The sequence below is a fragment of the Myotis brandtii genome, unplaced genomic scaffold (assembly GCF_000412655.1).
Source record: "Myotis brandtii unplaced genomic scaffold, ASM41265v1 scaffold84, whole genome shotgun sequence".
NCBI lineage: Eukaryota > Metazoa > Chordata > Mammalia > Chiroptera > Vespertilionidae > Myotis > Myotis brandtii.
The window spans coordinates 7,420,601-7,445,329 of NW_005371410.1; the positions used below are offsets into that span (position 1 = coordinate 7,420,601).

General features: G+C 40.8%; 1 long non-coding RNA gene across 3 annotated transcripts in view; it reads right to left on the minus strand.

Moving 5' to 3' along the window:
- The window catches only part of LOC102261067, a 392,744-nt gene that overhangs the window by 36,221 nt on the left and 331,794 nt on the right, over positions 1-24,729 (minus strand). Inside the window, exons 5-6 of one of the 3 annotated variants that reach the window (XR_314626.2) lie at positions 10,953-11,076; positions 8,119-9,492 (exon numbers count right to left, since the gene is read on the minus strand). This is a non-coding gene — a long non-coding RNA (uncharacterized LOC102261067). Of the gene's footprint in view, positions 1-8,118; positions 9,493-10,658; positions 11,077-24,729 lie in introns of those variants that run through there. The other 2 variants (XR_314625.2, XR_001360298.1) reach the window with 2 other exon arrangements.

The following is a 24,729-nucleotide window of genomic DNA, read 5'->3' on the forward strand; positions in this document are numbered from 1 at the left end:
AACCAGAGTACAGGTATTGACACTTGTGGGGCTGTGTTGAAAGGGGCCATGCCAATCTTCCAGGTTTGCTCACATGAGTGTCACTCCTTTAGAGTCACAAGACACTGAGTAGAGCTTAGCTATGAAAGTATCTTATGAAACTTCATTTGTGATATATCTTGATAGGTAAGCCAAGTGTCCATTTGGAGGCAAGACCTGAATTGTGTGTTTATTTGTGTCCTATAATTTGAGTTCTGGAAAAGTCAAAACAAGCAGGTTGCCATTTGTCAAATGAATCGGCTGGTTTGTGAATTCTTTGTCTAGCATGGAATGCCCATGCACCTCATCCTTAATCTGAGGACCTGTATTTGATGTGTCTACGGATGGTGAATTACCATCTGATGTGTGATAGCAAGATTCATTATGTTACACTTGATTAGGTCATGTAGGGCATTGTTCTTCGTAAGCTACAGGTTTGTGTGGTTTAATTGGAGAACTTAACCCTTGTAAAGAAATTAGCTGGGGGTCTGGCGCATAGTAAGCTCTCAATTAAGTTAGACTCTAAGTAAGTGTCATGGAACCATACATCTTAGAGAGAAATGGCTTTAAAAGTCATCAGTCCAGCTTCTTACTTCTGCATAATAAATATCCTACACTAAATTATTGTCTCAAACTCTTCATTCTCGTATATCATTTATATGCATGATTGACATGGCCTCTAGATGCTCAGAGTATATTTCCCCATGCGTTGTCATTGAGCTTCGCTATATGACTTGCTTTGGTGAATGGGGTATTATAGGAAATATTTGAGAGTGGAGTTTAAATATGCTTATGGATTTGGACCTGTTATTTTGCACTTCTATCATTGCCATATTAAGAACATTCCCAAGATAGTCATCATCCCTTCAACTTAGGTCCCAGAATGAGTAGATCTGTCCCAGTCACCCCATAGCCAAAGCAGAGTTGCTCCAGATGACTCACTAAACCACGGATGAACATAAATGTACGCTACTGAATTTGAGAATGATTTTGGTGTACATCAATCTGTAGCAATGGCAGACAGATGCTGTAAGTACTCCCATTAATGGGGGAGAAATCTTAAACCCTAGAGAAGTGTAATAGTTTTCCAGGCTGCCATAAAAAAATACTACAGACTGGGTGGCTTAAACAACAAATTAACTTTCTCACAATTCTGGAGGCTAGAAGTCCAAGATCAAATAGTTGAAAGGGTTGGTTTACTCTGAGCCATAAGGATAGAATCTATCCCAGACCTCTCTCCTTGGCTTGTAAATAGCAATCTTCTCCCAATGTCTGCACATGGTCTTCCCTCTCTGTTTGTATCTGTGTCCTAATCTTTTCTTTTAAGGACATGAGTAATATTGTATTAGGATCCACCTCAGTGATCTCATTTAACTTAACACCCTCTTTAAAGACCTTATCCCCAAACAGAATCAAATTCTGAGGTACTTGGGATTAGGGCTTGACCATTTGAAGTTTGGAAGGGAGGACGATTCAGCCCATAACTGTAAATGATGTACAAGTTGTCCAGCTGGCACATGGAAACAATACCCACTTTGTATACTTCCTCTTATTTCTGATCTTGGTTTAATTATTATTGCATGAACCCTATGATTCACACTTTTTCACAAAGTAACATCCATGTGGTTGGTTTAGCTAACCTAATAAATCATACTCATTTTAGGGCTGTGGATGACATCAATGAAGGACTCTATGTCCACTCATATCACTTGGAAATAAATAAATAAATAAATAAATAAATAAATAAATAAAACAACTTTGAGTGTGTGTGTTGTGCTAAGCAGTGGAGCTGCCTGCATGTGCTGATGGGCAGTCAGACACATACTTGAGTGACTATAAGACAACTTGCTGCATCATGGAGGCACATACAGAAAAGCATTAGGGACACATCACCAGGACCACAATTAGGGGAGATATTGAGGAAAACTTATTAGAGAATGTAACATTTCAGAGGGTCTTAAACAACGAGATCACAGGTAGAATTGTGGGGCAAGTCATGGACATGTGAACTATAACCGATTCTGGTAAATGTTTTCTTCCTTATTGTCTCTGCTATGGTCACAAAACCACAAGATGCAAAAAAATCTTCTTACAGAAAACCCCAAATCTTCCTGCCGAAATCTGTTCTTTTCCCAGTCTTCTCCATCAACATGTAGAACAATATTTAACCAGTTATTCATGTTTGAAATTGGAAATTTCAAAGTTCATAACACTTCAAATTTAATAATTGTTCAGCTTTCTCCAAAATGTGATTTGAGTCTTCCAGTTCTTTCCATTCCCACTTTCAGACCCTGCTCCAAACCTACATCATCCATCCCCAGTCCTGGCTTCCAATTGGCCTCTTCTTTTCCATCCTTCCTCACTTCAACACATTTTCCACAGTGTCCAGATTATTTTTTTTAATGTAAACAGATTGTGTCATTTCACTGCTTATATTTTGTATTCTATTAAGCTTAGAATAAAATCAAAATTTCTTAACTTTGCTGATAAAGCCATTTAGACTGTGGTTCTTCATTCTCCAGCCATATCTTGTTCCATTTCCCTCTTTAAATATATTTCAGTCATATGAATGTTTTTGGGCTCCATGAATATGTCAAATCTTTATCTGGAATCCTCTTATCCCTGTGTCTGAATTCTTAGCACAAATGTGTCTTTCTTAGAAAGTTCTTCCTTGATTGCATAATCTAAATTAGGTACTCCTTAATACTTTCTCATAAAACTCATGGTACTGACCACAATTTAAATTATGAGTTTGTGGATGCACATGTTTGATGTCCATTTCCCTACTAGACTGGTGATTCATGAAAGCAGTATGTTCAATTTGTTTAATTTGTTCAGTATGTTTAATTTGTTCAGTATGGTATGTGCAGCGCTGATATGCTGCCTGGCACATAATAAGTCCTCTAGAGAGACGGAGGGAGGGGAGAAAAGGAAAAATTTAAAAAGAAAGAAAGAAGCCCACCAGTGTGGCTCAGGGGTTGAGCATTGATCTACGAACCAGGAAGTCACAGTTTGATTCCCAGTCAGGGCACATGCCCAGGGTTGTGGGCTCAATCCCCAGTAGTGACTGTGCAGGAGGCAGTGATCAATGATTGTCTCTCATCATTGATGTTTCTATCTCTCTCTCCCTCTCCCTTCCTCTCCTAAATCAATAAAAATATATTTTAAAAAGGAGGAAGGAAAATAAAAAGCTAGTCAAGCTTGCACATTTTCATTTTTACCTACTTTGTCCATGAAAAGCTGTGTGACTTTGAGTAAGTTATATAACCTCTCTATGTCACTTTTCCTGCCTATAAAATGTTTCAGCATCATCAGAAATGGGATGCCCTCAAAAATGAAGACAATTCCCTGCATTTTGGGAGGAGGACGAAACTCAAGAGTAGAAGGGAGAAAAACTCAGAAATAGGGTGGTTCTACGTGGTATTGGGTCCCTGTCTTATCTGATTCTCTCCCTCTGTCTTCTCCCTGTTTTGTTTTGTTTCTTTTTTTTTTTTTTTTTTTTACTCTTTTTACTCTTCTCTTTCTCTAGTATCCTCCCCCCAGATATTTCCTTTGCACCCTCTACTACCTTCAGGTCCACAGTCTCCAGAGCAAGAGAAAATGAAGCATGGGTCTGGTCTCTTCCTTTGTCATGGGTCCTCCAAGCTCTGCTGCTTCCATCATGTTTTCTGATGTTTGACAACCTCTCTTTTGTTCTCACTTGCTCTTCCAGTGGCTTTTCTGCAGTCTCATTTTTCTTTCTGTGTTGGTCCTTTAGCGTTCTCTGTGATTTCACCAATAAAAACACACACATTTCTTAATTGCATCCAATTGACTGCTTGTGCACATACTGTTTCCCCACCTGAAGTGGCCTCTCTCATCCTCTTCACCTGCCCTGATATTATCTATCATGTGTCAAGAAGCAACTGAAGCCATTCCTGAACGCTTCCTGTCCATCTTAGCCCATATATAATTACTCCCCCTTGATGCTTCTCTTGGACCCTAAGCATTCACTGTCATATAAAATTATTTATCTTTTTACCATATACATTTTCCTTCCTGAATGAGATTACTACTTCTTTACAGTCAGGGACTTATCTTTTTATTGATATTATTATCAACCATCAAAGCATTGTTATATATGTAGCAGGTTCCTCCTTAAAAATACATTGAATAACATTTATTGAATGAATCATTGGTAGCAACTTAAGATGTGTTTATTAATTGAATAATGAGATATGGAAGGAACAAAGCAAGTATGTATTGAATAATCAAATGCCTGAAATGAAGCCAACAGACTGCCCAGATGTTCTCACCCAAGGGGAAAGTTCCCCAGTTCCAGTCACAGTTGGATGATATTTACAAGGCTTAGTATCATCTTTACTGACTCATCTCCTGTTTTCACTGATATCAGAAATAAATGTTTTTGTCAGGAAGCCTAATTTAAAATTCTTGGCATATATGAGCATTTTATTCATAATATGACTTATAATCATTTGCTTTATTTTAATAAAATTAACTCAGAGTTACCTTATAGAGAGCATTAAATTTTTGTGATGGCCCAGTAAAGCCAAATGTATTTCAGAAGCAAATCTAAGCCAGAGGGCATGATTTTACGGATGAGGCTATGGGGGTACAGAGAGGTTAAATAATATGTCCTCAAGACACACAGCTAATTGGTGAAAAGATGTGGTCTAGAATGCAGATCCCTTGACACAGATCCCATATTTTTTCTACATCCTGTTGCCTCTGTTAGTGAAAAAATAAAAGGATAATCTTCAATGTGGACTCCCCCCCACACACATATTATTTTAAGTGCCATAAAAGATTATAGTATAATCTATATTATGCTGTGATTAGGAGAAGCGTAATTTCCAGCATCATAAAAAGTTCTGTGGAAGATCTGCTCAGGCAGGATTAACATTGGTGTAAACATGGGATCAGGTAAGTAGGGGACAACCAAGTTGAGCTGAAGCCAGTGCTGAGACTTCAACCATGAAAGTATGGGAGTGGCCAAGGTGAAATGAACCACCCCCATCCCACATTTGCTTTGTCATTAGGATCCTCAAGTAGCCATCCCTCCTTAGTCCAGAGCTTTTGCTCACTCACTTGACTCATCTGACTTTAAACTTGTCTCTGCTCTCTGTTAAGAGAGGACCAATGGCCTGTCCTCCAGTGTTACATATGTACCTAGTAAAGTGGCCTGTTGGTGACAAGGACTTAATCCACTAGCTCAGGTAGATAGTACAGAAAACAAAACAAACAAAAAAACTTGGCTAGTTAACCAAGACATTGGATTCCAGGAACATTTCTGCTATTAGTTAACCATGTGGATTTGAGATTATGCAGTCAGTCTACACATTTGTGTCAAAAGGGGGTTAGAATAAAAAAATGCTTTCCATCCAAGGAACACTGGGGGTCTCTGAGAGGGGCCTCTGTGGCTTTATCAGTGGAGATATCAGGTTGGACGTCCACACCTCCCAACCTGACTTCAACCAGAACTGTTCTAGTTTAATCTGCATCAGTATCTTGCATAATACTTAATCAGAAAAATAAAAATAAATTCTGTTTTAAAGTAACAGTAATACAAACAAACAAAATTATGTCGGGAATCCACTGGTGTAACTCATCTCTAAGGTGCCTACGGAGCCCTTCTATCTATAAGACATTTAGGGCAGGCTGGGCCTGATGGTGCATTTCTGATCACACCAGGTAGGCCTGACCTGTCTAGGGTCAATCACATTGGTGAAGGTTCCCACCACAGAAATTCTGGGAGAAGCCCCTCCTTCCCTTACAGGTCCTCTAGGCCATAAAGCTACCTAGGATTCTAGTTCAAATCAGAAAGTCACCAATGAAATAAATTACTTGCAATTTTCCCTATGGCTTAGACCCGCCCTGACAAAGATCTGGGATCTTATGAGGCTCTGATTTAGCAAGTTTATTTCAATTCATTCATTGGACATCAATTATATGCTATCCATTGGCTTGGTCATGTTCCGCTTTTCGGTTGAGATTTATTATCTTGTTGTTATTGTTTATTTTTGGTTTGTTTTTGTTTTTCCACACTTAACCCCAAAACTGTAGCCCTGTATCTCCATAGAATAAGAAAACTTAGGGACCAATGGCCTTTTTTTCCTTATAAGTTTCCATTGAATTCTTCCAACCTTTATCACCAATTGAACATCCATTACCAAACTAGGTGCAAGAATAAATAGAAGAAAAGTTTAAAAATAGGATTCCTGTCTTCAAGGATTTGGAGTATATCTGAGAGAAAAACCTTCCCCACACAACACCAGCAGGTAACAAAGGAAGAGTGCTAAATTAGCTACAACCACCTGCCAAAGGTAAACATTAAATTTGCTTGGCAGGATGGAAAGGGTGAGATTGAGGCAAGCTGGAGTTGTCAGAGGTTTGACCTGTCTGTTGAAGGGCTAAAAGGATTTGGACACAAAGAGAGAATGATTTCTTAAGGGAAAAGGAAGAAAGTAGAAGATAAGCCCCAAGAACCAGTTGCTTTGGGGTGGAAGTTGGCTATGTCAGAGAGCCCAGACACCCACCTCTGCCACCTCCTTGGTGGAGGTTGCTGGTCAAGTGACTTACCTCTTCTGGATCTTAACCAATAATCTTCCAATGGATTTCCAGTTCCTGGGTTCATATTTATCTCAAAGGCACATTTCTACAAGTTTCTAATGCTTGCCACATGCTTAGTGCTCCCTACCTGTGTGAGAGCCACACATTATCCTGTATAATAAAAGGCTAATATGCAAATCGACCAAACAGCGAAATGACCAGTCGCTATTACACGCACTGACCACCAGCGGGCAGACGCTCCCCCACAGGGGGAGTGCTGCTCAGCCAGAAGCCAGGACTAATATGCAAATCGACCGAGCAGCAAAATGACCGGTCGCTATTACACGCACTGACCACCAGCGGGCAGATGCTCCCCCACAGGGGGAGTGCCGCTCAGCCAGAAGCCGGGCTCATAGCTGGCAAACACAGTGGCAATTGCAGGAGCCTCTCCCACCTCTGCAGCATAATAAAGATGTCTGACTGCCAACTTAGGCCCACTCCCTGTGGGGAAGGGCCTAAGCAGCAGTCAGACATCCCCCGAGGGCTCCTGAACTGCGAGAGGGCGCAGGCTGGGCTGAGAGACCCCCCGAGTGCACGAATTTTGTGCACCAGGCCTCTAGTTATTAATGTAATTATCATTTACCACCTGCTTGTCTCACTTGAACCCATTACTCAAGCCATCCCTCTCCCTAAAGGAGTTTTTCACCATCTCCCAGGTTTCAAATACTTGCTCTTTGGGAGGCAAATTTATTAAATGTTAAGTTTTTTGTTTTTTAAAAAATATTTTTATTGATTTTTTACAGAGAGGAAGGGAGAGGGATAGAGAGTTAGAAACATTGATGAGAGAGAAACAACATTCAGCTGCCTCCTGCACACTCCCTATTGGGTATGTGCCCGCAACCAAGGTACATGCCCTTGATCAGAATTGAACCTGCGACGATTGAGTCCACAGGCCGATGCTCTATCCACTGAGCCAAACTGGTTAGGACTTAAATGTTAAGTTTTAAAGTGACCATCTCCACATGTTTGAGGAAACTTGAAATGGAAAAACTGATATTATATTGGGATTCCTCAATAAGACTGTTAAATGTTAAGTTTTAAAGTGTCCATCTCCACATGTTTGAGGAAACTTGAAATGAAAAAACTGATATTATATTGGGATTCCTCAATAAGACTGCTTATTTTTCAGAAGTCCAGGGTGGTGGCGGGTGGGTGAGTGCCCTCTCAAAGGCAGTAAGAGGAAAGAGCCTACTGAGTGGCTAAGGGAACACAAGAGCCAAACTATCTTTCAAAGGAGGGGGCTACCCACATGTGAACAATCTTCCCCATTTTCTTATTTCTCCCATGACCTCCTTTTCCTAAGGCAGCAATGATAATCTGGGAATAAATTCACATTTTCTAAGGGAGAAATACTGCCAGGCTTGTTAATCTCATGCAGATGTGATGTTACGTTTACCATGTTGTAATATGGCTTCTTAAAGAACAAGTTGGAAGGAAGGGGGGAAAAGAAGCCCACCAAAAAACAACAACAAATATTCGCCAACCCATATGGTCAGTAATTGCTGTTTAATAGTCCTCCTATTACAAACCTAAGAGGCAGCAGTCTGAATTACCAGTAGAGTATTAATAAACAGGAATGAGTTAATAGTGCATAAAGACCTTCTAGTGGAACAGTGGGGGAGTTGAATATTCTTTTCTCCAGTCAGCTGTAAGTAATTACTGCATGGTGTGCTTCTGACTATTACCATAACAGAGCAATTGGACGTGAAGAATGGATAATAGTACGGACATGGAGGTATTTTTAGAATATCAGCAGTGAAGCAGGTAACCGGCCTGCTCCAGTAGAAACCTTTATATAAGTTTCGAAGACTTTTTTTTTTTCCTTCTTCTTCCTTATGACATTTAGCCAGGGTAGAATTTTAAAAAGATCAATCTAATAAATTATTTAAAATAACTTTACAAAGAGGATGCCTGTGATATGTAAATAAGAAGTCAAGAAGGGAGGAAGGAGAAGCCTAAAAAGCCCAGGCGGACAGGAGGCTTCTCGCCGACGTTACTGTAACTACATAATCACAGGTTCCTTCCTGCCCCTCTGAGAGTACAGCCGGGTTGCCTGCCTGCTCGGCTGGCTCCCACTGGCTGCTCAGGTGAAAGGGAAAATATTCAAATCAGAGCTGTAACTATGATTGCTGGAGTTGTGGGTTTTCTAAAATTGAGTTAGTCATCCTCGGTGATTTAATGATGCATATCATTTATTTTAAAATATTATTACAGAGGCATTGACTGAGCTGCGGCGCCTTCGCAGGACTGTCCATTATGCGATGCGGCCGGGTATGTCGCGGGCGGCCCAGGGCTGAGGTATTGTCTGACGGCACAACACATGTTCTCAGAGGCAAATAGCTTGCCACTTTGATTCAGAAAGCAGTAATTTTGCAAATGCACACAAATATCATTTAAGGAATATTTGGAGAGAGAAAAAAAACGTTTCAGGGTATATAGGTCCTTCTCCTGCCTCCGGGCTGCACGGGCCGATGCTGATTTTTCAATTTGCAGGTTTGTTAAGCATCATGGAATGTTTTGGTTCTCAATCAAGAATATTCTTCCCAAGTGGTTCCGAAGTCCTACGCTTGAAAATAAACGTGTGTCCTCTTTGTCTCCTACCAGCATGTGTTCCAACATACAATGGCGCACAGGCCACAGCAAAGCAATGCCTTGGATTGAACCGTCCTATGGGTTTTTAACCCGTCATTCTCCTGGGCGGGGACCAGGCTCACCTCTGCGGGCAGTGCAGGCAGCTGGCGTCCACCAGGGGTGGGTAGGAGCGAGGACCCAAGTGCTCCTCCTGGCAGGATTCCTGCCCTCCCTGTGGCACGGGAGCTGAGCAGGGGCTGAGCTGCCTCAGTGTGAGTAACCTCAGGGTCCCACCTGAAACAAAGAGGCGCAGCCCATGAGACAGCTGGCAGTGCTGAGCTGATCTCTGCTCACTGTTTTGAAGTCCTCTGACAAACAAGTGTGCGTGAGGGAACGCTGTCACGTTGATTTCTCCTGAAAACCCACATCGTTGTGTCTGAGGTCTGCCGCCAGCATATTCAGATTCATCTGGACACGGCACCCTTTGTTTTGCTAAAAGATGCTGCAGTGCAGATTGACAGATGTATATTTCACCTGTGTAGCTGGTCATTCTCAATAGAAGGCAAGGGCACACCTGTACAGGTGTTACTGGGGCCCAAGGAGATCAGCTTTTCCGCGTCACTGGGTTTGATTTATTTTCTCCATGTGTTTAAAAACAGAATAGTTCTGTTTTCCTGAAGTCTACAGAATGAGGAGGACAAATGAAACTCTGGCTAATTAAATGCCAATTTTTAACAAAGTGTTTCACATAGGGCAAAGAACACTGGTCATTTCTAGAAAGTGATGGAGACCTCATGACTTAAGGCATCTCAGTATTCAGTATCTTTGTGTTTCTAATTTAGTGAAATTTGGAAGCACTTATCACTGACTTTGTATGTGATTGCACTGTTTGTGGTCATGAGTAAGTCCCATCAAAACTTATTCTACAGCCTGATTAATCATGAACTTCCCTAGGGTGCAAGCTATCCCTCTGGGGATTATACCCAGAGTTGCCTCTCCATTTGTAGCGCCAGCAAAGATTTCCCCAGAAAAGATATCACCAACAATCAGAGCTGGTGCTATTTTAGATCTAGAAAACCCTCTAGGGATCAAAAGAATAAGAGGTTTTTCCCAAGAGTGAGACTAAGAGGGGAAAGAAGGCTCCAACGCCTTTATATTTCCATTTAGCTCTAAGGAGCCCAGGGGGAAAGAAATACCTGGAATTATTAAGAAACCAAGAAGTTTCAGAGGCCACCATTTCATCTCTTCAGTATTTCAGCAGGTACCTCTCTAGTCAAGAATTGTTAGTATTTTCTAGTGCTCACATTGAAACAACTTAGCAGGCCAACACACCATTAAGAACCAGTGAAAAGCTAAATTATTTAGAATTGATTATGCAACTCAATTTGTATAAAACTTTCCAGACTGGTTGAATTTAGCTACTCTACTTAGGGGTTATCAGGACAACCAGTAGAACTCACCAAAAGTGTTTTTTCCATATTTGACAAATAATCCACTTGTCCTTGGCACTGCTTGGTTCCAACTGGAAGGCCTTCAGCCTCAGGGTAAATGTCATCTCCAAGAAACTATGCTTAATAGCTTCTCAGGCATTCTCTAAGCACTACTCTGCATTTTCTTCACAGCATGTATACTAGTTGATATTTTCTTGTTTTCATGTGCATAAGTTGAACTGTTCTCGATTTTTGATTCCTTCCCTGCTACATTATACATCCACGTGACAAGTAACTATGGGTAGAAAATAATCGCATCCTTACCCCCCATGGATGTTAGGCTTATCCATGTGACCTGCACTGGTTTACAAAATGTTGGCTAGGTGTGAGAACAGAGACTTTAAATAGGTTGTGTGTCTTGTTTACGTCCTCGTGCTCCAGATATCCCCTATAAGAGAAAAAATATTTTGTAAGTCGTCACTTTTTGAAGAAAAATGAAGAGGATCTTAGAACAAAACTTATTCTAATCAGAACCAAGTCCCCCCATGACCTGAAGGAGTGCTATTTCAGCCTACCCATGGGACTGTTAGCAAGAAAACAAACACTTGTTTGAGATCCTGAGATTTGGGCTAGGGTGTGAAGTTTTCATTCATTGTAATTGTGCCAATTGCTAATTAATATAGAAATTACACCAGAAATGGACTTCTTCTGTCAACAAACTTCGAATATGTGTCATTTGGTTTGTGTTCACAAAGCAAGTAGAAAGAAACTCTAAAAAAATGTAATGAGAAGTTGGAACAATGACAACCCATATTATATAGTAATAAAACTATTGGCTGTATTAACCTAGAAGGCAAAAAATGTACTAAGTGTGCTTCTAGCATTGGGCTGAGAAGCTTAAGGGAAAATATTCATAGTATGAGTTGGCTGCTATTATCTGCATGTGATAAGTTACTACACGAAATAGATGAACTTGGCAAAAATTGACTGGTTTGCAAGCAGGATTGAGGAGAAATGAGAGAACCCAGAAATTCTAAAAGTTGTAAGTTTGAAAAATTAAACCATTTCTCTATATCTATGGGTTGACCTTAGGGTGTTGCCATAAAGACCAAATAAAGTAGCTGTCACACACTTTGTTAAGACCTCTGAAAAGATTAAGGAGATAGTACAACTTACAGATGACTAATACATGCAAAGTACCTACACTTATTTCTAGAAAGAAGCATATCTCTAAAAGAATTGTGGGGAAGACATCTGGCACATGTAGTTGGCTGGAAAATACATAGAAAATCCACAAAGTTTTTGAGAGCGTTGCATTGGAAAACTTGCCACCAGCCTAGATTTAAAAAGGCTATGTCTGTTTGAGATATATAAAGGCCCTCAAAATTTTACAGGCAGGAAGCAGGCTGAGAAATCTGCTCAGCTACCAAGAAGAGCATACTAGTATTCTTTAGTATTCATCACAAAAGCCAAAAATGAAAAAAGGAGTTCCAAGAGCAGAGCAAAGAGAAAATTGATGGTCAACCTTCAGGTGCTGAACCTGTATATCAACCTTTTTGTTGGGAAATCTGGAAAAATTCGCTCAAGAGAATTTCAAAATTGCTATAGACCAGTGACTTCTATGTTTTTCTCGTGTTTTTATTTGTTTGTTTGTTTGCTTGCTTGTTTAGTGCAACTGTTTAATTTGTTTATTCTGTCCCTATTCCAACATTGTATATTAGATGTGTGGGGGCAGATAATGTATCTTTCAGTTCATAGATGTCCAGATCAAGAGCTGTTCCATCTAGACCTACTCATGAGATCCAAGATAAGCTAAACCATGCTTAAGATCAGTCACCCTCCAGTTGACCCATAGAACTGTTATAGAGACAATGAAGGTTTGGTCCTTCAGTTTAGAGCTTTAGAGTTATTTGTTTCACAGCATTACTGTAAAATAAGTGCTGACTGATGGAGTTTATTATCTTCCCCCATGGAAATGTAAGCTGTACGAAAATGAAATATTTTCTATCTTGTTCATGTATGTATTTCAGTGGAAAGAAACATTCTAAGCACAATAAATATTTTAAAATAAAAAATTAAAAATACAATATATATAGTAAACTACCAATTAACATTGTCTATTAGAACCCTACTTCACAGTGGGCAAAGAAGAATGGCATACCTATAGGAAAGTAAGCCATTTGAAGTTTTCCACAAGAAAATATTAGAGATCTCCTTGAATGGTGTTATGAATGTCTGATATAGAGATAGCTGTAGAGACTAGAATAGGTAATTCAGTTGAAGAAATAGAACTATTATGAGACAATGCCCAGTTGTCCTTATATCTGCAGCTCCAGCAAGAGTGGGTTCTCATTCATGTATGTTCAAATGCATTGACTCTGATTGCTCATAGAAGCTTTCATACCCCACTTGGCCTTTAGCTATGGACTATATTAATAGGATATCAGCAAATGCAGGCCTCTGCTTCTTTCTTCGTCTGCTGAACACTCTAACGTGGGAGGTGCTTGGTTGTGCCTTTGTGTTCAACCTTGGAAAGCCTGGTATTCTCTTCACTTCCTTCAGATAAATAGGCAGGAATGCTAAGATACTCTTAGCAGACTTGTTTTTAAGCCTTCTACATTCTCCAAGTCAACCCACTTTACGCTCTTATTCTTTTTTAGTAATCATTTTCTTTAGCCCAAAGATCCGACCCTTAATTTAAGGCAGTAATTCCACTGAACAGGTTAGTTTCTATCTGCTGTTGCCCAGCTCCCGCCACTTACTCTGGTGCTAAATTCTGAGCATATAACTTTTGAGGTAGACAGTTCTTGCTCCCAAGGTGTCTTTTAGAGAAGAGCAATGTATTTTAAAGCAACACAATCTGATTATGTTACTTTAAAATAATTTCTACAACTGAAAAATACATCATGGGAACCCCAAAACAGGGCATCTAAATGGTACTGAGGGACAACAAAGAATGGAATTTGAGATAGTAAAGAAAGAAGGGGGGTAATAATGTGAGTGAAGTTTCCCAAAATTTGTTTTATGTTTATACCCACTATAAAAAATAAATAAATATCGGTGTATCCCTGCAAAAAAAAAAATTATATGGATGAGCAGATATATACTCTACTACTAATGGAAAAGGCAAAAAGAATTTGTAGAGACCTCAAAAGTCTTTCTCAGAGTATGCTGTGCATACCCTCCCACATCTCAAGAAAAGTGGTGAAATAACAAGGAAGTACAACATAGCAATTAATGCTGCCAAGGAGAAAAGCAGAACCTAATGATTGAAACAGTGTGTCCACTTGTTGAAAGTGCCTTTCATTCTGAAAGAGAGAAATTAAAAAGCAAGTGAAGGAAGTCTAAAATGTAAAAACAGGACCAAACTGGAGAGTAAAGGAAGAAACAGGGTGGGGTCTGGTCTGCCACAGCGAGGGTGTGGCAGGACAAGGGGTCAGCCGAGTCTGTAGAAACTAAACTCAAAACAAATCCTTGTAGGTGATTGATTAGAAGAGATAAGGTGTCCTGGGGGCCAGGGTTCAAGAGTTTACGTGGTCGATTTAAAAGTTTTCTGACTTAGTAGAGGGCATTTTTGAAGATAGCTAAAACATATTCAATAAAATTTGTTAAGTAAATGCATATCCCCCAAAGTGTTTGTTTTATGTCCACTTTCTATTCTTTAAATCTCTCATATTTGTGGGAACTAAATCGTGCCTAGGACATGTAAAAGTCTCTTATGATATTTACCTTCCCTTCTCTTTTTTTCTCTCCACTCCAACTGCTCCCCCGCCCCCCGCCCCACCCTGGAGGGAGATTCAGTCAGTTTTCTGTTAGCAAATCTTATTCCAATAGTTTCTGAAAAGAACTTGCTTCTCACGCATGTGTGTCCTTTTAGATGAAGCCAATTGGAGTAGGAGAACATGTAACCTCCCAGACAACATTTCTTTCAAGGGACACACTGATAGGAAGTCTTGCACATATCTTTATTAACTGAGATACAAGAGGTAGAAATTTATAAAAAAAATTCCCTCCCAACCACAAATTCTAATACACATACTGTAAATAGTTTCATAGTTCTTCGGACAAAAAACAAAGGAAAATCAAAGAATGATGTAAATAGGCTGATGCCTCTGCTTTCTTTTTAAATTCTTTCATCATCACCAACACATTTTATAATTATTATTTACCATTGTCTTCCTTTACATATTTTTTTTTACCGACAGTGCAAAGAAACAAAACGTGAAACTAAATAGAGAGGGGGAATACCTTGAAAAGACTTTGCCTAGTTAACAATAGCTCTTGTATGTTTACATACATGGTTGCATGTGGCCTTCCTAACAGCTTGGGTAGGGTAGGGCAGGGAAGGGAGGTAGCCCACCAGGATGGTTTTTTGGTCATAAACGTCTGGCACCGGGGTGGAATCACGTTCATTAGCCGTAAGACCTTCCACAGGTTAGTTAATATCACTGAGGCTCAGTTTCCATCATTTGCAAAACAGGTAGATAGCCCTACCTCATAGTTTGGTGTGGGGATTAAATGAGAGAAAATAAAGGCCTTGGTACGTAGGACTAAATCAATGTCTAGAAATACCAGCTAGAGTTAGTATTGCAAAGGTGTTAGAATTCCCCCCGCCCCCACCTGACAGCTGATGCGTCCAGAAGCATGGCTGACCATGCTGCTGACCACACAGAAGGAAAACTGTCTCTTTTATCTTTTAATACGCAGAGGCAACCTGTCTGTGTTTGGCACTTCTAATAAGAAAAATAAAATCAAATAAAAATCCATTAGGAAAATATGTAGTGATGTCATTCCAACTAAATTATTAAATATCTTTTTAATGAGTATGTCAATTTAGTTACAATCTTTCAAAAATGCAGTGAAGTCAGGCTGAGCGTAGGCAAAGCCCTAAAAGGTCAGGCTCCATCTATAGGGTGGCCCACTGCAGTCTCTCCCCCACCCCTTGCTAGCCATCTCTAACCTTAATGACACAATTAAATGGCTATAAAGTTCCATAATTCTTGCTTCTTTAATTAACTGGAAAAAAGCCTCTCATCTTCTCAATGTTGAAGATTCTGCTGTTTCACTTTGCACAAGTTTCAAAAGCCTAATGTTCAAACTCCCTAACAATTGTAAAGAGTGCTATTTAAAAAAAATAAATAAATAAATAAGTGAGGATTTGGATATGCAAACTTTCAATCAACTATGCAAGTTGGTTCTCTATATCTTACTGTTTGCTGGTTTTCACCAAAAATTGTCCTAGATGACAGCCATGAAGTTCGCAGAGGCCAATATCACTGAATCAAATGAGTCCCTTGAGATTCATATTGGACTCAAGTGGTCCAGCTCTTCCTCAGAGGCTTACCGCCTTTATGAAGGAAAAGCGTGAATTTCAGACAAGATACAAAATACATATTGCCACTTTTACCAAAGTTTCTTGACACCTTCCTTTTTCCCTTTGACCTGCCATCCATTCAATAAAAATTGAATTAATTTATGTTAAATTAATTCCATTAATTCAAGCAGAAATTGAAATGATCTCAATTAGAGGCATCATGGGGGATGACCACATAAAAGGAACCCAATGGTGCCACTTAGGAAGGAAGAGGAAGAATGTATATTCTATCATTCTCATTTCTCATTTTTCTGTGGCAGGGGCATGACCCAGAAATACCTTTATGTCCAAGAGAAGATTCAGGGGGGCTGAGTTGAGCAGAGGGGGCTGAGCACAGGGACAACAAGCCTCCTCAGCAGACACTCTGGGAGGACTTTCTAGGACAGGGGCTGGTGACACTCTATGGCAGATACTCAAAACCATCAGCAAAAGCTGACATGAGTCAGCGGCATCTGGGGTTTTAGTGAGAGAACTGACCAAACAATAGGAGAGCAGGTCCCAAGTTGAACCTGCTATTGGCACTGGTGGGGCAAAGAGCAGCCAGGTAGCAGAGAGATCTTGCTACGGAGACCTGCAGGGTCAGAGACAGGACAAACCCGCAAGCACCACATTTCCTCTGCTTCCAAGGAGACAGAACAAGTCCCTCAGCAGGGATGTCCGTTAGGGTGGAGAAGGCGGGGCACAAATATCTGCTCTGAGGTGTCACCCTCTCTTGGCACATCATGTGCACTGGCCCAGGCCTTGTTGGTCTAGAGCAGCGGTTCTCAACCTGTGGGTTGAGACCCCTTTGGGGGTCGAATGGCCCTTTCACAGGGGTTGCCTAAGACCATCAGAAAACACATATATAATTACATATTGTTTTTGTGATTAATCACTATGCTTTAATTATGTTCAATTTGAAACAATGAAATTGGGGGTCACCACAACATGAGGAACTGTATTAAAGGGTCGCGGCATTAGGAAGGTTGAGAACCACTGGTCTGAAGGGTGGGAGGTTTTCTGACATTGGTCATCTCATAAGAGTGACTTTTTATAATTTTGCCTTTTTTATAATTCAGTATAAGTTGAAGTCTGTGTTAGCTCCAATCCTGTCTTTGAAGACATAGACATCATTTTGAGGAAGCAAAAAGTAGAGGTTGGAGAACGATCTGAAAGACTGAGCATTTTCCTAAAGAGACTTGTTTTTTGAAAGAAGACTCTATAAACCATCATGTTTTGAATAGAATGAATGTTAAAATGAAAGGAGACTTACACACCAGAGGTGACTGAAATATTGTTAATGGATTATAAGTTGTTGTATTTTTCCATTCAGTGAAGTGGAATTCCATGGGCCAGATCAGTGCTTTTAGAAATTAGAAGGCAACATTTATTTTCTGCATATCTGAGCAGCACATGAAGAAATTTCCAACTCCATTGTATGTGTGTGCATGTATAAGATAACACTAGAGGATTATACTCCAAATATAATCATAGTGTTTTTTTCTGCATAATGAGATTATAAATGTTTATATTTTTGATTTTCTACTTTTCATATCCTTTAATTTTTCTGTGATGAGTATATATTAGCTGTTTAAAATAAAAAATGCATAAATGCTATTTTAAATAATTTATTTATATCCTGTAGTTGTTTTTTTGTCTAAACAACTGTTTTGAAAAACATGTGGAGTATTTTGTCAGTCATATATATATACACATACCTATACACACTCATAAATCCTTTCTAACTTTAATGTTTGTTTGTTTTTCTGTTTTAATCCTCCCACTTTTTTTTCAAAGATCATGTTGTATCTCCTTTTTTCTCTTAAAGTTTCAAAATGGCCTTTGGCCAAATGCAATAAAATGTTGCCCTGACCTGACATAAAGAATGGAGTATGTATATGAAAGCACTTTGAAAACTTTAAAGGACTTTCAAAATGCATGGTGGTATTGGTGGTGGGAGGAGGGGGAGGCGGGAGGGGGGAGTGAGGGGGAAGAGACACAAGAGGAGAAACAAGATTGTATCTTTGTGTAACATAAATGTCAAAGGTCCTTCCTAAGTAAATTTGCAAACAGAAGCAAGTGGAGGCACTGTCTGGCATTCCTGAATGCTCACAATTTTGCAAAGTTAATGTAGCAACATGGCACACCCCTTCAGGTTGACATTTTTCTGTGTTGTTCGCTGCTAAGAGCAAGAACCACTCCAATAGACAGAGGGACCTTGGAGCTACTGGTCTCGGAGGTGTGAACCCCGAGGCCACCTCCTGAATCTATGTTGTTAAGGGCTGTTCTAGAGGTGAATCATTATTAGGAAAACTCTTTAAATATGGAGACTGATTCTAGAGTTTGTTTGAGAGGGAGAACCTAGAGACCCCAGAAGAAGGAGACATTCTAAGTAAGCTCTCCATATCTGGACTGCTTTAGAAGCCCTCTCCCCAGAATGAAAGTGATACAATTTATTGGCAAAGAGTCCACCTTTTCCTTCCAGGCTCCCCAGTGTGAGCCCAGGGCAGAGTAAGCATGGTGAGGAGTGCAGATTCGGACCCCAGCTCTACCACTTGGAGACACCTGGGACAAGTCGCTTGACTTTTTTTGCCTTTAATTTCTCATTGTAAACAGGGATTGTGATAGGACCTATTTCATAGGGATCTAAAAGGCATCAATATATGTGAAGAGTGTACAATAGCATCTGGCACTTACTAAGTGCCACGTAAATGCTAATTGTTAATATTAAGAAGAAGGGAATCCTCAAGTGTATCCAGGCCACCACAAGCCTCTAAGGTTCACAATCTGTCCCTTGAAGGAAGATAATCCTGAGAGGTTCTGTTCACTCTGAAAAAGGAATACTTCTCATAGCTCTTCATCGTTCAAGTGTGTGTGTGTGTGTGTGTGTGTGTGTGTGTGTGTGTGTGTGGTGGTGACCTATTTGTGCATGAACAGTTGCAAACCAAGCTTCTGGACTGGCTTCGGCAGGAACAGGGGTGGGTTTGCAGAAAAAGGGTTCGGTTTGCATTGAGTTATTCATACTTTCTGGCTTAGTTGGCTCTGGGAAGACTCCACACACCTGGGTGGGGATCTGTCACATACCCACCTGGAACAGTATTCAATGCACAGGTCTTAAGCCTTGTAGAAAGCAAGCAAAGAAGATGTCTTCACACAGAGTGAGGAGTTCATGGGCTTACTATTTCTTCACCAGCATTTTTAAAAAATATATATTTTATTGATTTTTTACAGAGAGGAAGGGAGAGGGATAGAGAGTTAGAAACATCGATGAGAGAGAAACAAGATCAGCTGCCTCCTGCACATCCCCTACTGGGGATGTGCCCACAACCAAGGTACATGCCCTTGACAGGAATCGAACTTAGGACCCTTCAGTCTGCAGGCCGATGCTCTATCCACTGAGCCATACTGGTTAGGGACCTCACCAGCATTTTTAATACTAATGGCTCTTAAAGGAGCATTGAAATGAAAGCCATGGGACCCTATAGAAAACCTAGGAAATGTGAGGAGGTATACCGGTGCTTTCACCTGGAGAGTCCTTCTCTTTCCTCCCTTTTTGGATCAAATGAGAAATTAAAACTAGGGAGGAGGGAGAAGAATCCCTGGATATACATTAAAATTTTTAAAAAAACAAGAGCATTATTTGTAAGGCACCCTCACCATATCCTGGAAGGGCAACTTTTACATGATTTCTGACTTTGTGGGTTAGCCAGATCTCTGGCATTCTTAGGTAAATTAATATTCAAAGGACATTTTTTAAATCACATGATATTTTTCTAGGTAGTATTAAAAATTCGCCCTAGCCGGTTTTGCTCAGTGGATAGAGAGTCCGCCTGTGGACTGAAGGGTCCTGGTTTGATTCCAGTCAAGGGCACATGCCTGGGTTATGGGTTTGATCCCTGGTGATGGACATGCAGGAGGCAGCCAATCAATGATTCTCTCTCATCATCGACGTTTCTCTCTTTCTCCCTTTCTCTTCCTCTCTGAAATAAAATAAATAAATAAATAAATAAATAAATGCCCTAACCAGTTTGGCTCAGTGGATAGAGCGTCAGCTTGTGGACTGAAGGGTCCCAGGTTCGATTCCGGTCAAAGGCATGTACCTTGGTTGCGGGCACATCCCCAGTAGGGGGTGTGCAGGAGGCAGCTAATCGATGTTTCTCTCTCATTGATGTTTCTAACTCTCTATCCTTCTCCCTTCTTCTCTGTAAAAACCAATAAAATATATTTTTTTAAAAAATTGATCAGTTGGCTATTACCACACCTTACACATCTCTGCCCAAAGCATTAGTCCATTTCATCATTACATACTTTGGAAAAATGTTGGAGTTAGTCCCAAGCCACCCTGATCCATTTCAATTCATTCATCAAACAAGTAGTTCTGGGTATTATTCCCCCTGTTCATTCTCTTCTCTTCCCACATCTTCCATTCCCTCCCTCATCTCCTATGATGTCAATTTATTAAACATATATACTTTAATAGGCCCGAAGAAAATACAAGTATTTCAGATTTGTTTTGCACGCAAGAGGGGATGGGCCTGAATTTCTAGAGTATGGCTCAGGCCTCCACACACACATTTCCTCCCACTCCAGGGATTGCATTTCATCTTCATTCATCCAGCTAAGGAGAACAGAGGCTAATTTGGGAGCCTCTTTATGTCTGTACATATTCAGCCAGAGGGGTCAGTGTTGATTGATGCAAGGCACTCTGTCCTCCAAGAGCTCGCCAGTCCCTGCTGGTCCAGAGAGTAGCAACCAACAGTAACTCACCCGCTAGTGCCTGTGCAGTTCTGAGCCTCCAGCTAGAAACCGTCAATAAACACCAGAGGCAACGTATGTTGCCTTAGATCACTAATAAACGCCTCACACCACCACCTCAGAGCCCTTTTACAAAAATGTATTTCTCTACAGATAGATGCCGAGCCCTAGCAGCCAATTACTACAGAAATGCCTCAAAGGCTTGGAGGAGGAGGCAGGGAGAGGGATAGGCCTCTTTCCAAAGACACGAGTTATATGCTTCCTCCTAATAAGTATTGCTCCTTTCTGTCCTATGCCTCCTCTGAGCCAGACACCCTGGATAAGGCTTCTTCTACATAATCTCATTAATTTCTCACAGTTCTGAGACTCAAAAAGCTCTAGCCCATTTCACAGATGAGGACCCAGAAGCTCACAGAGCTTAGGTAGCTTCTACTATCTGCCTCTTTACTCCCCAGGCCCCCACGCAAATAGGTGTGTGATGTGTGCTACAAAAGCACCTGGGGAATTCCCGGATGCCAGGCAATGCAGACTGTTGTCTGGACCTCAGAACACTGCCACACCTCCCCTCACAGAGGAAAAATGGTCAATGGCTCGGGTTACTCCACAGGCTGCCAGACACATGCCCCATTGTCTGCTGCCCATCCCCTAGACGTCAGCACTTCCAGGGCCTTCCACTTTAAGGGCAAGTGTCAAATATCGGGCAAGTTTGTTTTGCTACCACAAAGTGTGGGTGTTCACTCTGTATAGGGCACTGTGAGGGGTTCTGAATTGGTTTAAGGGAATGGAGTATTACCTTTTAAAAAAATGGCAAGGTCACAATCTTCCACAATTATTTTCAATCAGGCAACATTCAACAAAGCCAATCCCTGGGTTAAATGCTAGTGATAAAGAGCACAGACATGCCTGGGCCGCAGAGTTGATGATCCCTTTCATTCTTCCTCTGCTTTACCTCTGCTTCCTAAGAAGACTCTTCATGTCTTTAGACACACCGGTCCTAGGCAGACATGCAGCAGGATGAAGCACCTGCATTGACCAAAAATCCACCTGGCTAATCACCATAGAAATCTAACGTCTCCACATCCTGGAAAATCATATAGCTGGACACTGGCTATGGTCTGTTAGCCAGTTAGATTAGAGCTGTCCATTTCCCACTTCATCTACTTCTCTCTTGTAATAAATAACCAAACCGCAGACTATCACGAACTTTTGACTTTTTCTCCACCTTCCCCAGAAACTCACAACACATGAAGATAAACTATGCAAGATAATTGCTTATCTGTAATAACTCTGACATGAAGGACCCTGGGGGTGCTGCCTTCCATAGTCTCTCACCGAGTTGTTTTGCCACATTTCTGAGGTGTAGAGGGGCGGACATGAACCTTCTCCTCTTCGCAGAACAACCTCTGGATGTGGTAGGTCCAGGCTGGAATTTGGAAGTAAGGATCACCCCCCCCCTTCCTGTTGTGGAGATAAATGACCTAATATTTTGAAAATGATAACAATATCTTCTATTTCTATATCCTTCCTGTTTTTCATGCACATTGGCATCTGTGGTGTCATTAGCTCTACACACCAAACATTACATTGGCATAAATGTTTTGATATTTTTCTCAACAATACATCTCTGTACTTCATTTGATCACCACAATCAGGAAGGGAAATATTGTTTTCCTTTTTATCAATGAAGAAACTGAGGGTTAGAGAGAGAGTAATGTCCTCAGCTCATAAACTAGCATTTAAACCCAGATGACTCTTTGCAAAGTCCAATGTTCATTCGTTTCCAACCATCTTCATTTGGTGCACGGGGAAACTGAGGCCATTCCCTAAGGAATACCGGCTCTTCCACAAAATACCGACTTCTGTGCATGGGCCACGAAGTTTCAGTCGCACTGTACGTGCTCAACCGCACGTGGTATTTTGTGGAAGAGCCACACTCAAGGGGCCAAAGAGCCGCGTGTGGCTCGCGAGCCGCGGTTTGCGCCGCAGTTTGCCAACCACTGCCCTAAGGAATCATGAAAGAAATAAGCCACACGTTCCATCTCACAGAAGGAAGTTACAGTGTTAGGTATGTGGCCATGGTCAGTGAAAACTTCCCAAAGCCTTTGTATAAACTCCAAATCCAGTGCACTTCCAAAAGCTAGGCTCCTGGAGAGGGTTCCTATTGACACTTTCTCTGCTTGTTATGTTAGCCTTGCTTTTGTTGGCTGTAGAGCCAGCAGCCAGGGACAGCAGGAAGACTTTGAGCCAAGGGGCGGTCTGTTCGTCCCCTGGGGACAGGGGTGTTTCACCAAGTTAGCTGTCTCTTGAAAGGACAGCCACTGCAGCATCTTGCTCTCTCCAGGTTTTGTTATCCCTGAGATAATAAATAAAGGCTCATTCTGTTGTGTCCAAAAGACCCTTTTCAGGAGACTTGCTCTTGCTGGAAGTCTCCCGAGCTTCCTCACCTGATTGCAGTCAGAGGCTGGGCATTTCCAATTAAATTAGAACAAATAACAAAAATGAAAGGAGACTGGGAAGGAGGAGGAACACACTAGCAAAAACCGGTATTCATTTGAAGTAGCCAATGAGAAAAATGGAGCCTGAAAACCCAACTATGACTGGCAGAGATTGATGTTTGTCAGCTCATCTTAGGTTAAAAGAGCCGCGGTGAGAATTTGTGGGGATGGCAACTTCAGGGCAGTTTTGTCTAGAATACACTGATGCAGATGTGGCCAGGATACGGGGGAGAAGTTTTACATTTAGACCTGCATTTTTATGTTTCTCATACTGTAATATGATCTCTATGTGGTTATAGGATGGCATATGCAAGACAGGAGGTATAGATCTTGGAAGGTGGGGAAAATATATGTCCCATTGTGCCATTTTTCTTCTACCAAGTCCTGCCATGGATGAACTCTTCATTTGAGCTCAAAATTCTGCTGGAGCTGTGCCTAGAGATTCTCACTGAATAAGGATGGATGGGAAGGTAGGAGAGGAATTCTTGTAGTACCTGGCCTTAATACACTCCAATACCAGTAAGATAGTTTAAAATTAAATGGAAGAACTTATGGACCAAGATTACAGTGTGACCATTACCGGAGTGATTTCAAACAGAATTCTTACTGTTCCATTACAAAACAACATGAAATCAATAGCTTAACAAAGCCCCAGCATCCCTTCGGCCTCCTTGATACCATTTTTTGTTGGTTACACCTTTATCCCATCTGCCTGAAACATTGCTCTCACCTATTTCAGCTACACTAGATATCACTGGATCCTAGAATAGCATTAATATATTGGATAGGACAACCTGCCTTCACCATCCAGATGCGGAAAGGACATTTATATTTAATGTGCACTTTCAATCCTATTAGTCAAAGTAATATATTGTATAATAAAATATATCGTCTTATTCCAGTACTCTCATCCTGAAGAAACAATGAGCACACGGAAACATAACTCAGATTATATTGTCTGTCAACAAAGGCAAGCTCTCCAACAAACTCAAACCCTATTTTGATAAAATAAACTATTTGATACTAGAGAGTTAACTTAATCTTGTGCCCAAACTAGTTGCATCCACATATTAAAGGCCATTATTAACTAGGCAAAGAGATTTGAGAGAACACAATGGATGATTACTTTATAAGAGACATTCTTGCATGCAGCATTAAAAATGCAATTTGGTCCTAGGGCTGTCCCCTCCCATCACTCCCCATTTTAATTCCCACTGGCCAGGCATAAGGAAAACTTCCAAATCTGGAAAGAAGCTGGTGTGACTGGGTTATTTCCTCGGAAATGTGACAATCCCTTTATTAGAAAAAAACAATAAACATGCAGGAATGAGCAGAGAAAATGTCTCTTAAGGCCATTATTTTTAGCTGAGCGTTGTTGTGACTGTTTCCATGGCTAAACCATGAACATGTTTTCTGCACAAGCCCGGTCAGCGAGTGGCCTTAATTAACTTTCGCATGGAAAACGCGGCGGTTTACCACTTATTAAATACCCACCACA